The sequence below is a fragment of the Camelus ferus genome, chromosome 8 (assembly GCF_009834535.1).
Source record: "Camelus ferus isolate YT-003-E chromosome 8, BCGSAC_Cfer_1.0, whole genome shotgun sequence".
Taxonomy (NCBI): domain Eukaryota; kingdom Metazoa; phylum Chordata; class Mammalia; order Artiodactyla; family Camelidae; genus Camelus; species Camelus ferus.
The window spans coordinates 69,148,472-69,168,380 of record NC_045703.1 but is presented as its reverse complement, the minus strand read 5'-3'; the positions used below and the strand labels follow the sequence as shown (position 1 = coordinate 69,168,380).

Sequence of the window (19,909 nt, the reverse complement as noted above, 5' to 3'; positions counted from 1 at the left end):
CCCAGGTGATAGCTGAGGCACAGTGTTTTCTCCATTTCACAGATGAGAAAACTGACACAGGAGATCTGATATCTTCACCCAAGGACAAGGCTATTAAACGATGGGTCTAAGTTAGAACATCTGACTCCAAATTCTTTGCTTTTTCCATGAGGCCACACTGCTTTATGGCAGCTTGTGTAATTTCAACAAGGCTTTGACTTCTGTCAAAAGCCAATGAGCCATGGTTCTCTGACTCTAGCCTGGGTTTATCTTTTAAGGCTGATCCCGTATGCAGCTGCCCACGGGACATTTTCACCCAGCTCTTCCTCACACAAGGCAAATGAGGGTACCTTGCCACCTCACCCCACTACCATTTTCCAGCAAACTGCTCTTCTGTTTTCTGTTTTCTGTCTTGGTGTTTGGACCATCATTCTACGCTTTTGAAAATGCTCACAGAATTAATGAAAATTAAGAACTGTTTCAGTATACTATCTTAGTAATTTTCCGTTGAAATATCAGTGTTATGCTTTTCAGAGTGGGATTTAGAGAGTGTGGAGGAGAAAAAGAACATTTAAAGTATGTATCCCTACATTTTTAGTTCCTTCAAATACAAGGATATTTTCAATGTAATGAATAACTGTGACTATGGAGCAAAGTGGTATTTCCATACACCCATTCCCATTTACTGGTGTTACTTTTATCAAGTTAGAATGAAATTATCAGTGTAAATGTGTAACTGAAACAGCTGACATGGGGGTGCTGCTCTCTTCTAGGTGTTTTAATCCCTTAGGATACTGCCTCTTTGCATGAAAACATTAAAATTTAATTAGTAATGTCTTAGCCTCCAAACTTTATTTTTTTCTATGTTATTTGCTGTTGTTTATATAATACTTTAAATTTACACTTAAAAAGACAACCCTAGTCTTCAAGGAAAAATTAAAATATTCTGAGAGTAGAATTTACTAACCTAACTACGTCTGGGCACAAGTAGGGCCTAATGACTACTTCTGTAAATTATGAATCTATTTACATTTCTTCCCTCCTGATCATTGCTCTTATTATAATGAGTCCTGGGTCCTGTCTTGTACTTCCTGTTTGGATCATCTGGGTAAATACCAAAATCAGTCAATTGTTTATGATGCCCAAGCCGTCTGTTTGGGCCAAGCCTCTGTGTAGTGGAAGGAGTGCCAACGTGGATCCAGCCGGATCAGCCATCGTCACTTGTTAGCGTTCTGTGGTCAGGCCACTTAACTTGCCAGAAACGTCCTAATTCTACTTCCCAGGGTGGCTGCGAGATTAAAACAAGTGAATATGTGTATGGTTGACAGGAAAATATCCGTGAAGATGATGTTGCTTTCTCCCATTATTCCCTACCCCTCCTTTAAAAAATTCAAACACACATAGACTATATCTACACTTATACACAGCTGGGTACGTTATCTTTTGAAAAATTTTCTTCCTTTATTTTTTATTAAAGAATAGTCGAGCTACGACGTTGTGTTACTTTCTGGTGTACAGCATAGTGATTCAATATATATACATTCCTTTTCCTATTCTCTTTCCTTATAGGCTTTTACAAGGTATTGAATATAGTTCCCTGTGCTGAACAGTTTTTATAAGCTGATTGCAAATTAGTTCTTTGTTTGAATTAATAGTTTTAACTGATCAAAATCGGGAGAATAGTTTTCCCTTTATCTGTAGCTCAGTTATCTTTGTGAATTATTCATCATAGAACTGGTTTTAATGAGAGGAGCTACAACTACATGCTGATAGTTCTATTCTAATAAATCTTGTTAATTTTATTTACCAAAAAAGCAGAAATTCATATTCTAGTATGAAATAATTTTCAGCTAGACAATTTTTATGCAACTTTTGTACTTATTTTGTGAAAAGAATCAACTAATCCACTTATTTTGAATCTTCCTGTTTGTGAAAATGATTTTTTTCATAACTACCAAGACTGAATCCCATAGAAATTAAAAATGTGTAGTTAGCTTCATTATATACTCACTATAACTGTGCATCCTGCTTGACAGTCTTTTGCTGGGTTGTGGAATACTCAGCTACGGTTTATCCCATTTTCAGACCAGAAATCGTGCTCTGCTTTGCTGGAAGCTATGCCCTTTGAATCAAAGCTGAAGTTGCCAGAGAGAAACCAGTCATCCTATCTGCGTGTATGTCACTCCCTCCTCCTGCCTTGAGCTACACAGACAAGTCTGCCTCCAGCACATGCAAATATATGCAAATGTGAGCTTGGTTGTGTAGGGAATTCTACTTGTGTTTTATGTTTTGCTTTTTATTTGTTTGTTTTGTTTTGATCTCTTCCTGGGAAAAGCTCAAGCCAAAACCAGGTTATTCACCGTGGGACCTGATATGGGCTGCAGCTCAGTTTCATTTCATTGTGTCATACTTAGGGAGTGACCAATCGCTCAACGTGCCTGAAATGGCTAACCTAGGAGTTATTAGTTATGTGCCATTCATCAACAAGGTGCACTTTGATGTACTTTTTATTGCTTAAGTCAACAGCATCTGAAAATCTAATCTTCTGTAAGTGTGTTTGCTGAGCAGTACCTAATTCTCCAGAGCTTTCTTTTTCCTTGTTTTCCTCCTGTCTGTCTCCAGACCTGCTATTTTCTTAAGCAGTCTTTTGCTTTTTCCCCCATCTGGCTTTCCTGTACCAGGATACAGGTCAGATTTTTATTGCTTCAGACCAGGGGGTCACAGCTCTGATTTAATCCATAAACGTAGGAGTATTTATATATTTGGTATATGATTAAGCCTTCAATTGTTTTCTAAAAAATGTTTTTTAATTTAACTTTTAGTAAAACCAAATAATCTGCAGTTCCTATAACTCTTTTTTATTTAATTATTTTATATTGACTCCCATAGCTTAATTGTAACCTATATTTCATTGTTTCAACAGAATGTTAAAATGAATTAAAAATAGTGAAAATATATTTTACAGTTTGATAAATTCTACCTATGACGTCTCACTTGACCATCAAAACAACCCTATGGGGAAGAGCCAGTCATCCACTGATTTCACAGTTTTTGTTTTTTTTAAACAACTGTGACATTGCAGACATTATTCCAAGTCCTGAAAAAATACGGATGTGAACAATATTGACCAAAGTTTCTGACTCATGGAACTTGCATTCAAGTAAGAAAGGCAGAATATAAGGAGAAAAAATAAATATATAGTGTATGGTGATGAGTGCTAAGGAGAAACATAAAGCAGAAGGGAGATTGGACTTGTAAGGGAGTGGAGAGGGCTAGGGTTTATCTGTGATTTCAGATAAGGTGAGATCTCACTGAGCAGGTGATATTTAGGTAAAGCCTGGCATTTCTGAGAGACTGAGCTGTGCAGCCTTCTTGGGGCCAAGCATTTCTGGAGTGGGGAAGAACATTCCCAGAATGGGGAAGAGGCAGTGCAGAGGCCCTTCAGGCAGGACCTGGATTAGCAGGCGAGGGGTGGAGGATGGGGTGAGGAGTGGAGGAACAGAGTGACCAGTGTGCCCGGAGTGAAGGGAGTTAAAGGGAAGGTAGCCAGAGATGCAGTCAGAGAGACGGCCGGGTGATGGTGATGTGATTACTCCATTTTACAGAGGTGCAAAACCAAACAAATGATCATCGCGGTCCCGGGACCCACCCCATGGTAGTTTCCAGCTAGTAAATGGCAGAGCCAGGGTAACTAGTCTATGTTGGAGCCCAGGCTTGGGGTCTGGGTCTTCTGAGCCAGTTTTTATCTTTGCTCTAAGTAGTTGACGTTTTTACTTCTCACTTTGTTCCTCTCATCGCTGGAGAGGAGTGAAGCACATCTGTCAGTTATTTTCACTGTAACCTCACTCTTCCTCCTTTTCGAAGAATAAGCGGTATTTCAAGTGGAAAAGGCAGGGGCTGTATTAACACACATGTTCTTGACTTCAGCTTTATTATGACCTTGGGCTAGTGTGGAACATGGGAATTCTTTAGAGGACACTAAAACCTTTATAAATTAATTATACTGTTCACTTGAAGAGAATTTGCTCTACCAAATTTTGGTAAGAAGCTTTTGATATAATATGAAAAGACGACTGTTGTTGTTCTAGGTGGTGAACTCCCCTCAGAATAGTTAGCCTTGCTAAGCCAGGCCTATAAGTCACCGCGGCCTCATGGTGCAGATGCTTTGTAAATGAATTGTGTGCAGCTAAGACAATGCATCAGCTGTTTCTGACTTTGAAAAGAATTCACATAAAAGTGAAAGTAGCTCGAGAGAAGGGAATTATTGATGAATATGCCCTAAAGTAAATTGTTCTTCTCTAAACCAAGGTCCAGGCATTGTAGTTACAGAATCCACAAACTGCTCTTACCGTCACAGGTCACCATTAACCCGTGAACTATTTGGTTACCCAGAAATACTGCCAAATTCAGAGTTATCACCAGCCTGAAGGAATTCTAGGTGGAAAAATAAGTAAATGACTCCTCTGAATGATGGAGACCCCTCATCCTTCCCCCCTCCCTTTCTCTCTCACACACAGTGACATTTATTAAAAGTAAAGTTCCAGATTCTTGTTGAATATTTATTAGATGTAGTCATACAGAAACATGGTGCCTTAGATAAATTGTAGCATAAGATATGTAGATGAGAGGGTTACCATGAAACGACTCTGTAGAAAATCGGATTTTAAAGCTGAAAGAGATTTTGTAATTCATCACTTTTGTGCTTTTAGTGCTTTGACATGCATATTTGTTTTCCATTTAATCCTCAAAAGAACTATAGGGTATGGCTATTGTTAACAGCGTCCTTTTACTGCTGAAGTTAAACTGAGACACAGAAAGGTAAAGTAACCTCTTCAAGGTCACGTATCTACCAACAAAGCCAGTGTTCTGGCATTTGTTTTGAAATACACCTGTTATTGCCCATTACACACTGATACTACTTTCCTCTTTCTTTTTGTTATTCTTGCAGTTTTAACCTCACGGTTCTTTTGGCCCCATAAATAAATCCGTTGCCGTATCCAGCGGATGCTTCCTTTCTTGGCTCCTTTCATACTATTTCTGATGTGCCATAGCTTCCACTGAGACCTTCAGCTCCCTGCATCTGAGAGGATGACTGGGTTTATTTGTTGGAGAGGTCAAGACTGAAGGGTAAATAATTTACATTTCTCAAGGCTATATGATCCAACTGAAATGCCTTCTTTTTTCTGAAATTATAACAATGCATAAATGCTGATGATTTTTCGCTGATCAGGTGTTCTGATTGGCAGTATTGTGGAAGAAAGGGCGACTTATTGCATAACAAATACAGTGTTTCTGGCTAGTTGTTTGAAAGTTTTTCAGAATGTGGGAGAAAAACCTGATGACACTGGTTGTCATGACTCATCTATTGGCTCTTGGGGTGAGCTGTGGACCTGCCCCAGTCACTGAGTTTCAACCCCTAGCAGCCCATGGAGAGGATTGATTAGGTTCAGATGGCTTTATGTGAAACTTGCTTTCTTAATTATAAAACAGCTTAGCAAGAAAAACAAAAGATAAATATTTTTTTTAACCTTCTTTATGAGGATATAGACTAATAGACATCACTTTGTTTATTGTTGAGTAATCTCATCAAAATAAAATTGTAATTGATTATATAAGCATTAATATTCTAGCACTAAATAATTCTTACTCAAATAGAACTGTTAGGTTGAGGATAATAAGCATTAACTTGGGACTCTGAAGAGAAAAGCTAACAACTCTGTAAGCAGTCCCACTGAATGTGCCTTACAATACACAGCTTTATACTCCATTTCACTGAATCTCCTGCAACTTGAAACGAAAGAATAGAGTCAAAATAAGATATTAAGTTAAACTTCTATTTCTGTTTACCTGGCTCTAACATTTAAAATCAATTTGCTTCAGTTTTCTTAATCTTTCATTAACTAAGGTATGTTTTTTTTTTTTTTTTGCACTTTGAACCATATTATATATTATACTTCAACCATATTCCCCAAACTGAAAGTATTTGGTTGACAAAGAGAAATATGTGTAATACATATATATAATATACCTATAATATAAATACATGTAATTACCATATGAGGTTGTAATTGTGTGTGTGTAGGTTAGAGATACTGATTTTCCAAAAGACTGAGTTTTAACATTATAAAATATGGGAAGTGATTATGATGCATTTAAGCCCTAATAATTTTCCTTCTAAAGATGAAAACAGATATAATTATGACTTTCACAGTAGTCTGAATGAACCATGGTGAAATATTTAAGGTTATCCAGAGTGAGAAAAGCACCCTCTAGTTTACAGGTCTTTAGTTTACAGACAGTTAAATTTAAGTGTAGCTGTAAGTTACAAGGATAGGTTTGAGCCATCCATTCTTTACTCTGTTAGCTAGAATTTGCCCTCTCATGTTGGTAATTCTTTGCAAATAAGAGAGGATTTCATATGCTTACTTATAGTTTTGGAAAATGTGATGAATTTAATGATGCAATTTTTCTTGGTAAGTTGAGTATAGATAGAAATGGAAATAATGAATAGAAGATGCAAGTGATAGGGACAATTCTGGTGAAAATGACAGTGATGATGCAAAACTGAAATCAATTTCACATTTAAATCATCATAGTAGCATTCATTAAACCTCTTTCTTAAATAGAGCTAGATATTGCAATAAAATATTAATCATGGATTTGCCCTAGATTTTTCTGTATTAGTCTGGCATGAATGTTTATATTCAAGCTGCAAATAGTAGTTTGCTAGGTATTCAGAAGTTAAGAGCAGTTTAGATTAAGGATGTTTAAAGCTCATTTGTAAAATGCTCATACTATTTGAGCTGTTTTAAAAAGATTTGCTTAGCTAAAGTCATTGGATCAGAATAATTCTGACACTTTTAATCTTCCTCTTTTACTAAGAGCCTTAGACATTTCCTTTCCATTTAAAATTTTGAATGACAAAATTGAGTAAGTAATGTACTAGAAGTAGTGCTGTAAAGAACAAATGTGTGCCCAGGGGGAAAGATACACTAAATTTTAGTCAGGGAACATAGAGGAAATTGTAATCTGATATACTCTGCCACTTCTTTGTGTTTGAGCAGTTTTTAAATACATTAGTTTATAGTAATAGTTGGCAAGAGATACAGAAGTAGTTATTGAGAATCCAGTTGTATACAGTGAATAGACTTCATAGGTTAAATGATTATAAGTGACCAAAGTGTGCCCAGCACATGGGGGAGACACCCCAAGAACTGGTGGAGAGATAGGACATGAGAGGAGATCTGAGATGACACAAACAAATGCAGCAGAAAGATATTTCCCTAAATGGACCTCACTGCTGCCAGTGCCAACCTTGGCTTCTCTGAGTTTCCACGTTATATTTGAAATTAGCTTGGAGGTGATGGGCACTAATATGATGCTTACAGTTTTTATAACTATTGTTAATTTTTAACACAGCTGGTTCCTGTTTGTACTGAAACATCAGCTAATAAAATAGAATTTACATTTTTGTTAAACCAAAATAGTAGCCAGTAAGGTGTACCACAGGGTAGATGCCTTAGAAAAGTCTGAATTCTTGGATCGATGGAGTCTTTCAATTAATATGTAACTCCAAAAATATATTCTTCTGCACTCAGCCGTATTTTTTTCAACATGATTGAATGTGCTTTGATATCCTTAATTATGTTATTGATTCACAGAAGTGCAATATACTTGATATATGAAGATTTCCTTCATATATCAGGTGACAGCAAAGAACAATGTAAAACATATGAACTCTTCTTCTTGCCCAGGGAAAACAGTTTGTTTCTTGAGTGCATTTAGTTGTGGATTAAGTGACAAATATATTAAAAGTAAATGCATTTGGGCTAAAGACCCATCTATTCCCTAAGAAATAGGATGAATAAAATGGTCTTGTACTATGTGAGCTTCTTCATAATTGTATCATCTCAGACAAAAGTCAGCATGCTGTCAGTCTAAACTGGAGTTCTAGCTCCATATCTACATGTATATCTATATTTGGCTACCTGTATCCATCTAGGCACAGTATCTAGATAGATATATATGTTATTGTCTGTATCTATGTATATAATTTAATCTATATAATTTCTCTCTATATGTTATCTAATAACCTTGACCTAAGCATCCATGAGAAGAGGAAAGGTAGGTGCATATTAAAGAAATGCAGTCAGGGAAGATGAGAAGAGCTGATATAAAGAGAATTTACACCAGGGAGGCACATTCTGGCCAAACAAAACCGAAAGTAAACATATACAGGAGCCCCTCAAGTAGACTGATGGTAACAACTGGCCAGAGCCATGGAAGTTCAATTGATTTTACACAGTAAGGAACTGAGAAAGTAATGTGCTTGCACTACCTTTGGAATCTGGAAGACAACCAAGTGCCACTGAGCCTAATTCACTGGTGTTCACACGGGGACACGTGGCCTGTGTCAGGTCAGTTCATGTGATTCTTTACAGGAAATGAGCCACTTGCAAAATCGTGCTTCTCCTATTCCCAGGAGGTTTTATAAATGTTCAGTAGCTGAAAGTACATGTTTTGAAGACAAAATTTAAAACATGAATTAACATGAGTAGTAATAGTGTATTAAGGAACTGCTATGTATGTAGTATAAATTTAAGGGGGCAGACATAATTTAGCAATTGTTTGATTGCTCTTTGCTTGTGACAGACTATTCATTGTGAATTATTCAAATTATGTAGGTGTATTTTCTAATGTACTAAACTTATTTGTTTCTACTAGTGAGTTCAAAGTTAGAAGAAAACCCATGCTAAATACAGTAGTTACTATAAAAGAGAGAATTATTAGATTTTTTATTATTTAAATTTGTTAAACTACTATGAAATAATTCTAAGCAATCTGCAGTGCAGTATACATATGCACGTGGGTATACACTTAAACATAAAGCCCATACTAATACTAAATTTTCATTTTCTATATTTTGTTATTGAGAATTCTAGCTGTTTTTACATAGTAAGCCTGTAGACCGATCAGTTTACCATTCAAGTAGTTCTGTAAGTGTATTGACTCGTCTTCTCAAACTAATGCGTAGTTTCTTTCACTGAGACTGCATTAGAGGCTCTTGCCACATGAGAATATGTTTTAAAAACAAGCAAAAAACAGTTTACACAATTGTGCATTAACTGAATGTATTTCCACTCTCTGACTTTCTTTTACCCACTTATTTACATTTGTGCCTCACTTTTTAGATTATAAGTGCCTTACTCCTTGAGGACCAGTGTGCCTCTGATCAATTTCTTCATCCCTTGTTCTTATTAGAATTCCTGGTATGTAGTAGACACCAAATAAATCTAATTTACTTAATATGAGTGAGGAATGTCCAGTAAGAAACATTTCCGAATAATACAACTCTGACTACTGCTGTAGAAGTGGAATTGAGCCTGAGGTAAGAGACCTCTGCTCTGTCCAGGGAAGGTGTGTGGGGCCTCCTCTTTGCATGGGCGTGTGAGTGTGGGGTGCGGCATCTGGGGCCACTACCAGGCACTCACCAGAGCAGGAAGGAGGACAGGCTGGAGTTCTTGTTGCAGGAGAAGCTGACGTTTGGCCAGGCTGCAGATGTTGAAATCTCACAGAGGATTACTTTGAATTAAGGGACGACAAGTCCAAAGTCTGATTACTGGTCACAGTAATTAGATGTCAAGAACCTCAAAAGATCAGAGAAGCACATAGAGCAGATAAAGGGGAATCAGTGACTGGGAGGGAGGGCTAGTCTCTGGCATAGCATATAGCTCTCAACCCCATGACTACAAAGAAGCAGCGTATTGGGGTGAGAAAAGCTTCCACCGTAAGTCCCCACAGGAACAAGTGGTACCAAATGGCTGTACTTTAATCAGTAATTCAGAATATCCCCAGGGTCTCCCCTCCTGAGGACGCTCCTTAACAGTGATATGGAGCCTAGCCTATTAGTGAGCAGTGCCATTTCAGTGGGGGCAGATGGCCTCTTTAGTCTAGGTGTCTTCTGAGTCCTTTTAAGGTGGAAAGGTGAACTCCTTATCTTCATTTATCCCATAAGGTCAGGGGCTCCCACTTTGTTTCCTTATTTGTTTAGTAACTCCATAAACAGAAAAGAGCAAAAAGCTGAAGACTTAGAGATGGGGCTGGGAGGAGAAAATTGACTAAAGTAAAAAAAAAAAATTATTTAAAAATGTGTAGATGATGGGGACCTATCATTTATTCCATAACCAGTTCATTCAAAAGACTTGCTTTCTTTTCACACTGAAGTTAGTAATTTGCTTTACCAGTACTTACACTTCTTTCCTGATTATATTTCTTCAAATTTTATAAGTATATTATTATGATTGGGCAATTTTATGTGATTTTTAATTCCTATAACACTTAACTAAAATTATTGGAGTTCTCCCAAACCATTAGAAGCAAAATTAAATTGTCAAAGCCTCCTAAATATGGTGCCCCATTTTTTTTAATTAAAAAATTATTTTTAATAGAGAAGAGTCTCTGGTTGTCTAGAAGAGGAATTCATCTTTTTTTTTTTTTTTTTTGGTCCGTATCACTCCTTCAGTTTTGCTTGGTAAATAAAATCAGTATAACAAATACGTCCACAGTACTATACTACAAATTGTAAATGTATTCTATTAACCACATATGCTTCCTGAGTGGTTTTAACTAAAGAAAAATTATTTTCTCTAATTGTAATGGTTTTATTAGTCAGAACTGAAAACCACGATTCTCTGTGGATTCTATTCTTACAGAATCCTGGCGTTTATGTTTTTGTGCAGTGTTCAAAGAACTTCAGCCATTGTGATAAACAGGACTTTTATGTCTCAGAATTTCAAAGAAGGAGATGAAGAAGAAAAGAGAAATAGTTAAATGCCGTTTTGTTTATCTTAAAGCTAGGCGTTGTGATGTAGGGCCCTGACAGTGCTAGACACTTAATCCCGTCCCTTGTCAAGTAAGACGACCCACTTTCTCCAGCCCCCTTCACAGCCACCCCGCTTGACCTCACATCTTCATTTGAAAATAAATTAAGAGCATCAACTTACCCTGAATTTGATTTAGTTTACTTTACTAGTAAACAAACAAATAAAAACAAACACAAAAACAAAACTGGAAGTGCATTTCAGCAAGATGGAAGGTAAAGTGCTATGAGAAGCGTGTTGGGACCAGGCAATCAGTGGGGCTCAAATGAGAGAAAATAGCTAGCCTTGAGACGGTCTCCTTATTCTGCTTATTTTTATATTTTGTTTTGTCCATTTAAAAATTCATTTAAAATTGGTTTGGAGAGTTACTATGAACATGAGGGTTCTCTCTTACCATATTTTAGTTTTTAGGTTAAATTTCAAAAGAATAAGAACAGTCTCGTCATCTAATGCCTGAAGTCCTAAGTGTTTGCTTTAACTCTCCTTTCATAATCATTACCCTGTCACCTGCATCCCATTTACCTCCAGCTTCTTCTCTTCACTCCCAACCTTGAACTTTAATCGCCTAGAAATGAAAAGCCGTCAGTTGTCCTCTCTCTGCAGTATCCCCTTTAATGCCGCCTCACCCTGGTTCTGCTGCTTCCAAGCATATCATTTCCATCTTTCCTTCCTTCCAGACACACGATGCCACTATCACTGGACTAAGAAGCATATTTATAAATTTAGCATCTCTGTGACTCCTACCAGACTATGAGTATATTGGGGCAAATTCTATGTCTTATCAATGTTTTGAACCCCTGTGCATAGCTGAGTGATCTGTGGTGATTTTTACCATTCGAACTGAATAATTGCAATGTTTCCCCAGTTTTGCAGGAAAAGAATGAATAAATGGAGAGTAGATTCTAAACTTAAAGATTTTAGCTCTATCCACCACATGAGGATACAGTAAGAAGATAGCTGTCTGCAAACCAGAGGAGTGCCCTCGCTGGATGCTGGTTCCCTAATCTTGAACTTTCAGGCCTTGGACTATAGCAATGAGTTTCTGTTGTTTAAAACAATTTTTTTTTTTTTAATCCTGTAATTGTTCTTAAACCTCCCTTTATCTACTAAAGAGAACTAGCTAGCAATAAAAGGAAATGAATACAAACAAATATCTCAGGAAATCGTCAAAGCAGTCAGTTGTACTTAGATGGATTGCTCACTGCTTTTCTTGGTGTGCATGCTTATAAATATGATTTTCGTATTAATATGGTTATCATTTATACTTAGCAAAATTAGTAACACCTATCACAACATTAGATATAACAATGACTGCAAAGAGCGCTGTGACCCCAGGTGTTCTGGTGCTTAAACAGGTATGAGAACCTCTCAGTATTACAAGGGAGATTCTCTTATGTTGTCATTGTAGCTGAAAATATGAGTTGGTTGAAAATGTGAATTGCATTCCAGTAACTGAGACTAGCATTAATTATTTCTAGGCTATGTAATCAGCAGTGTAACATAAGCTCCAAGAAATTTTCAAGCTAAAATGTTTCCCACTTTTTTTTTTTCAAGTACAATGTATATACCTTGTGCAACTAAATTCTTATGCTTGATTTCCATCCCTCCCCAAACATATTAACAGTATTCTCATCTTGGGAAACTTGGGCTGCAATAAGAAATGACATAACCCATTTTTAGTAAGGGAAGCTGTAAGGAAAGTGATGATAGTGACATTTTCATTCTTCCACTTTAATTTGTTACATATTGCTGTGCTAGATAGATTCATCTAAGAACCCTAATCCATTTACACACTCCCTGTGATGTTTAGCATATTGGCAGGCAGTGAACGCTTTCCCTCAGCCTTTCTGTGCTGTTTCCCTAAGCACAGCATAAATATAAAGTGGTCCCCTTCAAGTAGTCCCCGATCAAATGCACATTGCATTAGTTGAGGCTTATTTTCACTGAGAAATCATCATGTTCTGTGTAATTGTCACTACTTTTAAATTATTAGAAATTACATCTCTTTCTGTAAAATGCAGCTTTCAAGAGACAATACTAGCCTTGTGCCATTTTTCCATGCAAAACTTGGGTCAGGTATCACTGAAGACTGGTTAGCTTCAGGTTCAGGGCTCCCATTTTAGGACTTAATACCAGGGCTGGGGTGGACAAGATGATGGTCTGTAGAGTGGTCTGGAGTGAGCAGCAACCCTGTTACACACCCCAGATTACGGGCTTTGTTTGTATGGTTTCTTTAATTACGTACAGTTCAGTCCATGGATAATATGGAGACCCTCATCAATGGCTTAGTGTCTGATTTCCTATTCACTCCTAATTATCTACATTTTCTATGTTCAAAAATGCTACATAGAAGAATTTTAATGTCTAAAGTATTTGAAAACTGTGAGAAAGGGAAACAGATTGTATTTTATGTAGACTTTTTTCAGTGCAGTGTGTGCACGCGGTATGCATGTCTGCAATCCTAGCATCACGATTTTTCCAGCAAGTAAAATAAAGGAACTACACTTTAAAGGACTGTGGTACATGCACAACTAGAATGTGTATACGTGGGCACAGTGGCACTTCCTGTCCTTTGAATTTGTGCTAATGGATATCAATAAGCCCTAGAAATACAATTAGTAAGTCATAGGAAAGTGTTATCTTTCAGTCCTTCAAAGAAAGCTACTAGTGATATTAAACTAAGCAGACAAAAAGAAAGAGTATATAATTAAAATGTAAAGTTACTGTTTCTTTCTATAAAAAAAAACTTCAAGGCAAAATCATGAAAAAATTATTAGTGGAAAATAACAAAGCTATTGGTCATTATGAAATTATTCTTCCTCCCAAATGATGGAAAATCTCAGTGTTCTGTATCAATATTTTTTAAGATGAGAAAATACTTAGCATTGAAAAGGGCGCACAGGCAGCTTTTCAGTCATAAATAAGCAATGGGAAAGCTAGAAGTTGTATGCTTTCACTTGCCTCCCCAGAGAGGAGCTGCCCTTGTTTCCCCAGTGCAGCTTGCCTGAGGAGCATTCAGTCTAGAGGAGCGCCTGCTTTTAAGAAAATTCAGATTTGACAGTTACTAGGCTTGTCTAGGAGTAAGCGCCTCCTTCTTACTTTGAGGGAGAGCATCTGCCATCCTCATATGGAAAATGCATTCCAAATTCAAAACAGGTTCCATGGCATGAGTCCATTCACAGAAAACGCATGTTCCAATTTCTGTTCAACCAGCAGAATTTCAATTACAATAAAAAAAAAAATAGAATGCTCAAATGTATCCAACTGCTTGGAGCACTCTTTTTGGATTGAATAAATAAAAACGTATATTTATTGAACATCTAATGCTGCAGTGTTTGGCGCTCTGTTGTTTTGGCAGATTTCAATCTTTAATGTTACATGGGAGAGAATAGTTTGTATCAAAATACTCTTCCTTGAAGAAATCAAAGCCTTTTTGGGCTGACCCAGATCCTTGCGTTCCTGCGTTATGCTTCATTATGCCCTTTCAGTGCTGCTGTAGAGATTTGTTGCATGTGAAATGAGGTCTCCAGCGTAAAAGAACGACATGCCAAATGGGAGTTACCTGTTTTCTTTCCTGTATAAAGGGGTTGTTTAATTCACCTGGAGGAATAGTCCACATAAGCGGTACCAGCAGGGCTGCTCATCCCCAGCTAGGTTCTAGCAGGAATGAGGAATTGCCTTTCAAATCCAAAGCAATATAATGATTTACATCACTTTTATTAAAATAAATGAATAGACCTCTGTAAGAAAACAGCTAATGCCTTTTAAAATACAGCAGTGACTGTAAAGTACTGCCCAATGGATGGCAAAGGCACGTCTTTGTGACGTAAGATATTTGCTATCACAGTAACTCGTCCATTATGGGATCATATTTTATTATTATCACTTTCAAAATAATTTATTTTTAATGATTTGATATATATGTATATGCATATAAAATGTTCCAAGGGAAAAAATCTATGAATTATGCATGATTTACCTGAAAGAATGTTCTAAGCTTGTTTGTAAGATCAACTAATGTCAGCGTGTATACATTTTATCAAATTCTCTTCTTGTTGATCCTTTATATTTAAATATTCAGGAAAAAATGACAAAATAATATAAATAAATGTGGCCATATAATCTGAATTATCCACAAGAAATGTTCAGTAAAGGCTTTGCTAGTATGTATGGAATGGATTCTCTGTGCCAAAGTAAACTCAAAGGGCCCCTAAAGGAGGGTAGTTTTCTGGTTGTAAAGGAACAAGCCAGTGAAGATAATAAATGCTTTAAAATTGTATTTTAAAGTTGGAAGCAAATGCAGGTTGACTATATGTTTGCAGGAGGTTTAATGGATATGTGTATACAAACACCCATTAAAAAATAGGACTATGACATTAAAACTATTTTTACAAATAATAGATTTATTTATTATTGTCGTAACAAGGATACTTGCAAAGCATTATAGGGATTTATTTGAAGTGTAATGACATCACTGAAGGTCAGTGATTTTTCCTCTTTCTTAATGTTTTGATAATGATTCTAAGGCCATGAGAAGATTTGACAGTTCTCATGTGAGTATGTGTCCCTTTTTTGTAACGAAACTACAGCTTCCCTCTTACTTCTAGCTTTACATTTAGGGTCTGAGATTCTTCTAAGTAAAGACTTTTAGGCTTCAAGGGTCTTAAAGAGAAAATATAGAGAGTGTTTAAGAATCTTAACCGTAAGCGCTTCCAACTTACAAGCACTCTGGTCTTTTGAGCAATGGCTCGCAACTGTAGTCCTATGCTTTATGAAGGATGCCTCCAAGAAAATGGAAGGGCAGATTCTGTTGCATATTTAAAACTTCAGATTTTTAGTGTGTCAGAAAACAAACTGACTCTCACTGCATTCTATATAATGACTAGTTACCACAGTTTGTGATAGTAGGACAGTTGGTATTTTAATTTGCTTAGGATGCAGATCATTTTATGGCATTCCACAGATGGGAAAACCAAGGGCTAGGAAATTAAAGCGACTTAACCAAGTTGCACACTTGTTTAATCACAGATCTTGGCCTCTGACCCTTCATCCTGCCTGGGATCTGGATCAAGCCTTTTCTATTTTACTCTTTAGTGTGTTCAGTAATTCAACTAACATTTATTCAGTGTGTATTCAGTGATTCAACCAATGTATACAGAGTACCTGCAACATGCTAGATCTGTGCCAAGTGCTGAGAACACACTTGTGAATAAAGTAGATATGGTGCCTGACTTCTTGAAGCCTAAATTTAACAGGGAAGATAGATATTAATCAAATAATCATTTGAATATATGATTATAAAGTAAACCCTTTAGAAAAAAAGTACAGTATGTTTTCATAAATCTTGTGCATACCATGTGAATACGTTCATATTATTAGTTCAGTTAATTCACATAAACATACCTGGCAATAATTACAGATTGTCTACTAGGTGTTATGGTTACTTAAATTTTATAAGTATATGATTCTTCATGATCACTGAATAGAATTTGAGACTGTCTGTACGGTACTAGCAAAAGAAATGAACTGAATATTTTTAATCTTTAAGGATATATATATTATTTTAATAGGAAAGACTCCTCACTGCCTTTTCTGTTTCCCAAAATCAATCTTTGGACTTCATGCTAAGGACAGTGGGAAGCCATTGGATGGTTTTAAGCAGAGGAGTGAAATCATGTGATTTAATTTTTTAAAAAATTACCCTGGCTTCTGGGGAGACTGGGTCGTAGGAGGTAGGAAGTAAGAGTAGTAGGAAGAGAAACTACTGATATTGTACTGTTCTGGCTGAGAAATCATAGTGTTTTGAGCTAGAGGGGAAAAAAGGTAGACATTTAATATATTTGTGAGTTGGCTATAGTGCATCTTTCAGACCATTGAATGTTTGGGTAACAGATATTGGCGTACTTACCTTGTTAGTCTTTACTGTTAGAGAAACTCTAATTTTTTTTTCTTTTAGCCCTTCTCCTATTCTTCTGCTATCAAGCTATTTTTTTTTAAATCACATAACTGCACATTGGGCTCATTATATAAAATATCTTTTTTTCATCCTTGATGCCTTCAAAATGCCAGATGGTAATTTTTTTTATCACTTTCCTTGGTAAATACCATTTTCCGTTCTCCATGGCAGCTATCCCAACCTTGTTTCTTCTCCTCAACCCCTTAATTCCACTTCTGGTACCTGTTATTGGAGGTACCTGCCTCCAAGTTCATACTTGATGGAATTTATTTTCTCCTTGAACTTTTCTTAACTTATCTCTGCCTCCTTGCAGCTTATCTGTATCTTAACTCTTCTTTATCTGGTACCCTCTCTCAAGGGAAGAAGTTCCTCATCTTTTCCAAATCTGACCCTTTACCAGGGTCATAATTCCATTATATCCCACCTCTTCCTTAATGTTAATCCATCAGTTATCACCTCCCTTACTTAAGTCTATGCTTGCTGTTACCAAATCCATATCACACACTTGATCTATCAGGCAATGTAATATGACTTTTTCTCCAAGACCTTTAATAAAATAGGTGTTTCAAGAGGGAGAAGGATTTTCAAGTGATCGAATTCTCTTCTTGGATCACAGTTCTCTTCTGAATCTTTAGCTTTCTGGACAACTCCACTCCATGTTCATTTCCCGTGTGCAACTCCCTTGATCTTACTAGAGATTGCTTTTCTCTTGTTCCTACTCCTACCTGAAAGGCACTCCTTTATTTTTTGTTTTCTCTTTATTTTCCTCAGGATTCTATCCTCAATGCTCTTTTCTTACTGCTTTACAAGACTGTTTATTACCCCTATATCATACACTAACTGTACAATGAAGATGTTCAATTTCAATCTAGATTCAGATTTTGTTTTATTCTTTATCCAAATAATTTTAATTATTTTCCACCTCCAAGGAGAGACTTTGTTCTCAGTCTCCGTGCAGTAGTTATTAAACCAAACTATGCATTTTGGAAACTTCTTTGACTGCCTCTTTCCTTCTAGCATAAAATAAGTTTTTAATTCCCGTATATTTGACATCCAAAATAGTTTTCTAGTGAGTCCTGCACTTCCCCTGTTTTAGTTGAAGACATTTAACTTAACTGGGTCATTGAAACAGTGTGTAACTTACTTGTCTGACTGCTCCTACTCTCTCTCTCCTTACAGCTTTCTCTACACCGTAGTCATCTTACAGAAACACAGACCTGGCTGTGTCACTGTACTTCTGCAATATGTAAAAGGGCCTAAAGGTAGAGAGAATAATTTAGCAGACATTCCTCTTTGCACAGGTTTGACAAATATTAACATATTTTTCTAAACTTGCTTCAAATCCTTTTGCCAAGTAAATTAAATATTACACGTACATTTGGAATCCTCTTCTTTTCGTTCCTACTATCCTTCCTCCCTCTTAAAGTCAAGGTATATTCTTACTGTCTGTATAATATGTCATTTGTATTCTAAGGTTTTTATTAGCTGTATTATAGGCATATCTCAGAGATATTACAGTTTTGTTTCCAGACCACTGTAATAAAGTGAATATCACAATAAAGTGGGTCATACAAAGTTTTTTAGTTTCCCAGTGCATATAAAAGTTATGTCTACACTATACTGTAGTCTATTAAGTGTGAAATAGCATTATGTACAAAAAATGTACATACCTTAGTTATAAATATTTTATTGCTAAAAACTGCTAACCACCATCTGAGCCTTCAGAAAGTAGTAATATATTTGCTGGTGGAGGGTCTTGCCTCGATGTTTGTGGCTGCTGACTGATCAGGGTGGTGGTTGCTGAAGGTGGGGGTGGCTGTAGCAATTTCTTAAACTAAGACAATGGAGTTTCCAGCATCAGCTGACTCTTCCTTTCATGAACCATTTCTCTGTATCATGAAATGTTGTTTGGTAGCATTTTACCCACATAGAACTGCTTTCAAAATTAGAGTCAATCTTCTCTAAACCTGCCACTGCTTTATCAAGTCACTTTGGTCATATTCTAAATCCTTTGTTGTCATTTCAACCATCCTCATGGCGTCTTCATCAGGAGTAGATTCCGTCTTAAGAAACACTTTCTTTCTTCATCCATAAGAAGGAACTCCTCATCTGTTAAAGTTTTGTCATGAGGTGGCAGCAATTCAGTTATATCTTCAGGCTCCACTTCTAATTCTAGTTTTCCTACTATTTCCACCATATCTGTAGTTGCTTTTTTGACTGAAGTCTCGAACAGTCAAAAGTCATCCACAAGAATTGGCATCAACTTTTTACAAATTCCTGTTATTGTTGATATTTTGACCTTTTCCCATAAATTGTGAATGTTCTTAATGTCATCTAGAATGGTGAAACCTTTCCAGAAAGTTTTTAATTTACTTTGCCCAGTTCCATCAGAGGAACCACTATTTACAGCTCTAGCCTTACACAATGTAGTTCTTGGATAATAAGACTTGAAAGTTGACATTACTCCTTGAGCCATGGACTGCAGAATGGAAGTTGTGTTAGGAGGCACAAAGGCAACATTGATCTCATTGTACATCTCCCTCAGAGCTCCTGGGTGGCCGGGTGCTTTGTCAATGAACAGTAATATCTTGAAAGGAATCTTTTTTTCTGAGCATAGGTCTCCATAGTTGGCTTAAAATATTGAGTAAATCATGTTGTAAACAGACGTGCTGTCATCCAGGCTTTTGTTGTTCCATTTACAGAGGACACGTAGAGTGGGTTTAGCAGAATTCCTAAGGGCCCTAGGATTTTTGGAATGGTACATGAGCATTGGCTTCAACTTAAAGTCAGCAGCAGCATTTGACCCTGATAAGCCTGTCATTTGATGCTTTGAAGCCGGACATTGACTTCTCCACTGTAACTATTCAAGTCCTAGATGGCATCTTCTTCCAAGATAAGGCTGTGTTGTCTACACTGAAAATCTGTTGTTTAGTGTAGCCACCTTCATGAATTCTCTTAGTTAGATCTTCTGGATAGCTTGCTGCAGTTTCTACATCATCACTCGCTGTTTTGCCTCACACTTTTATGTTATGGAAATGGCTTCTTTCCTTAAACCTCATGAGCCAACCTCTGCCCGCTTCAAAGTTTTCTTCCA

The 19,909-nt window shown here is 36.7% G+C and overlaps 1 protein-coding gene across 7 annotated transcripts in view; it reads left to right on the top strand.

The window, feature by feature from the left end:
• The window catches only part of PRKN (parkin RBR E3 ubiquitin protein ligase), a 1,163,789-nt gene that overhangs the window by 145,561 nt on the left and 998,319 nt on the right, over positions 1-19,909 (top strand). The window contains exon 1 of one of the 7 annotated variants that reach the window (XM_032485312.1): positions 5,031-5,106. The exons of the other annotated variants lie outside the window; for them this stretch is intronic. The gene's annotated coding sequence lies outside the window, so the exon portion shown is untranslated. Of the gene's footprint in view, positions 1-5,030; positions 5,107-19,909 lie in introns of those variants that run through there. 7 annotated transcript variants of the gene reach the window in all.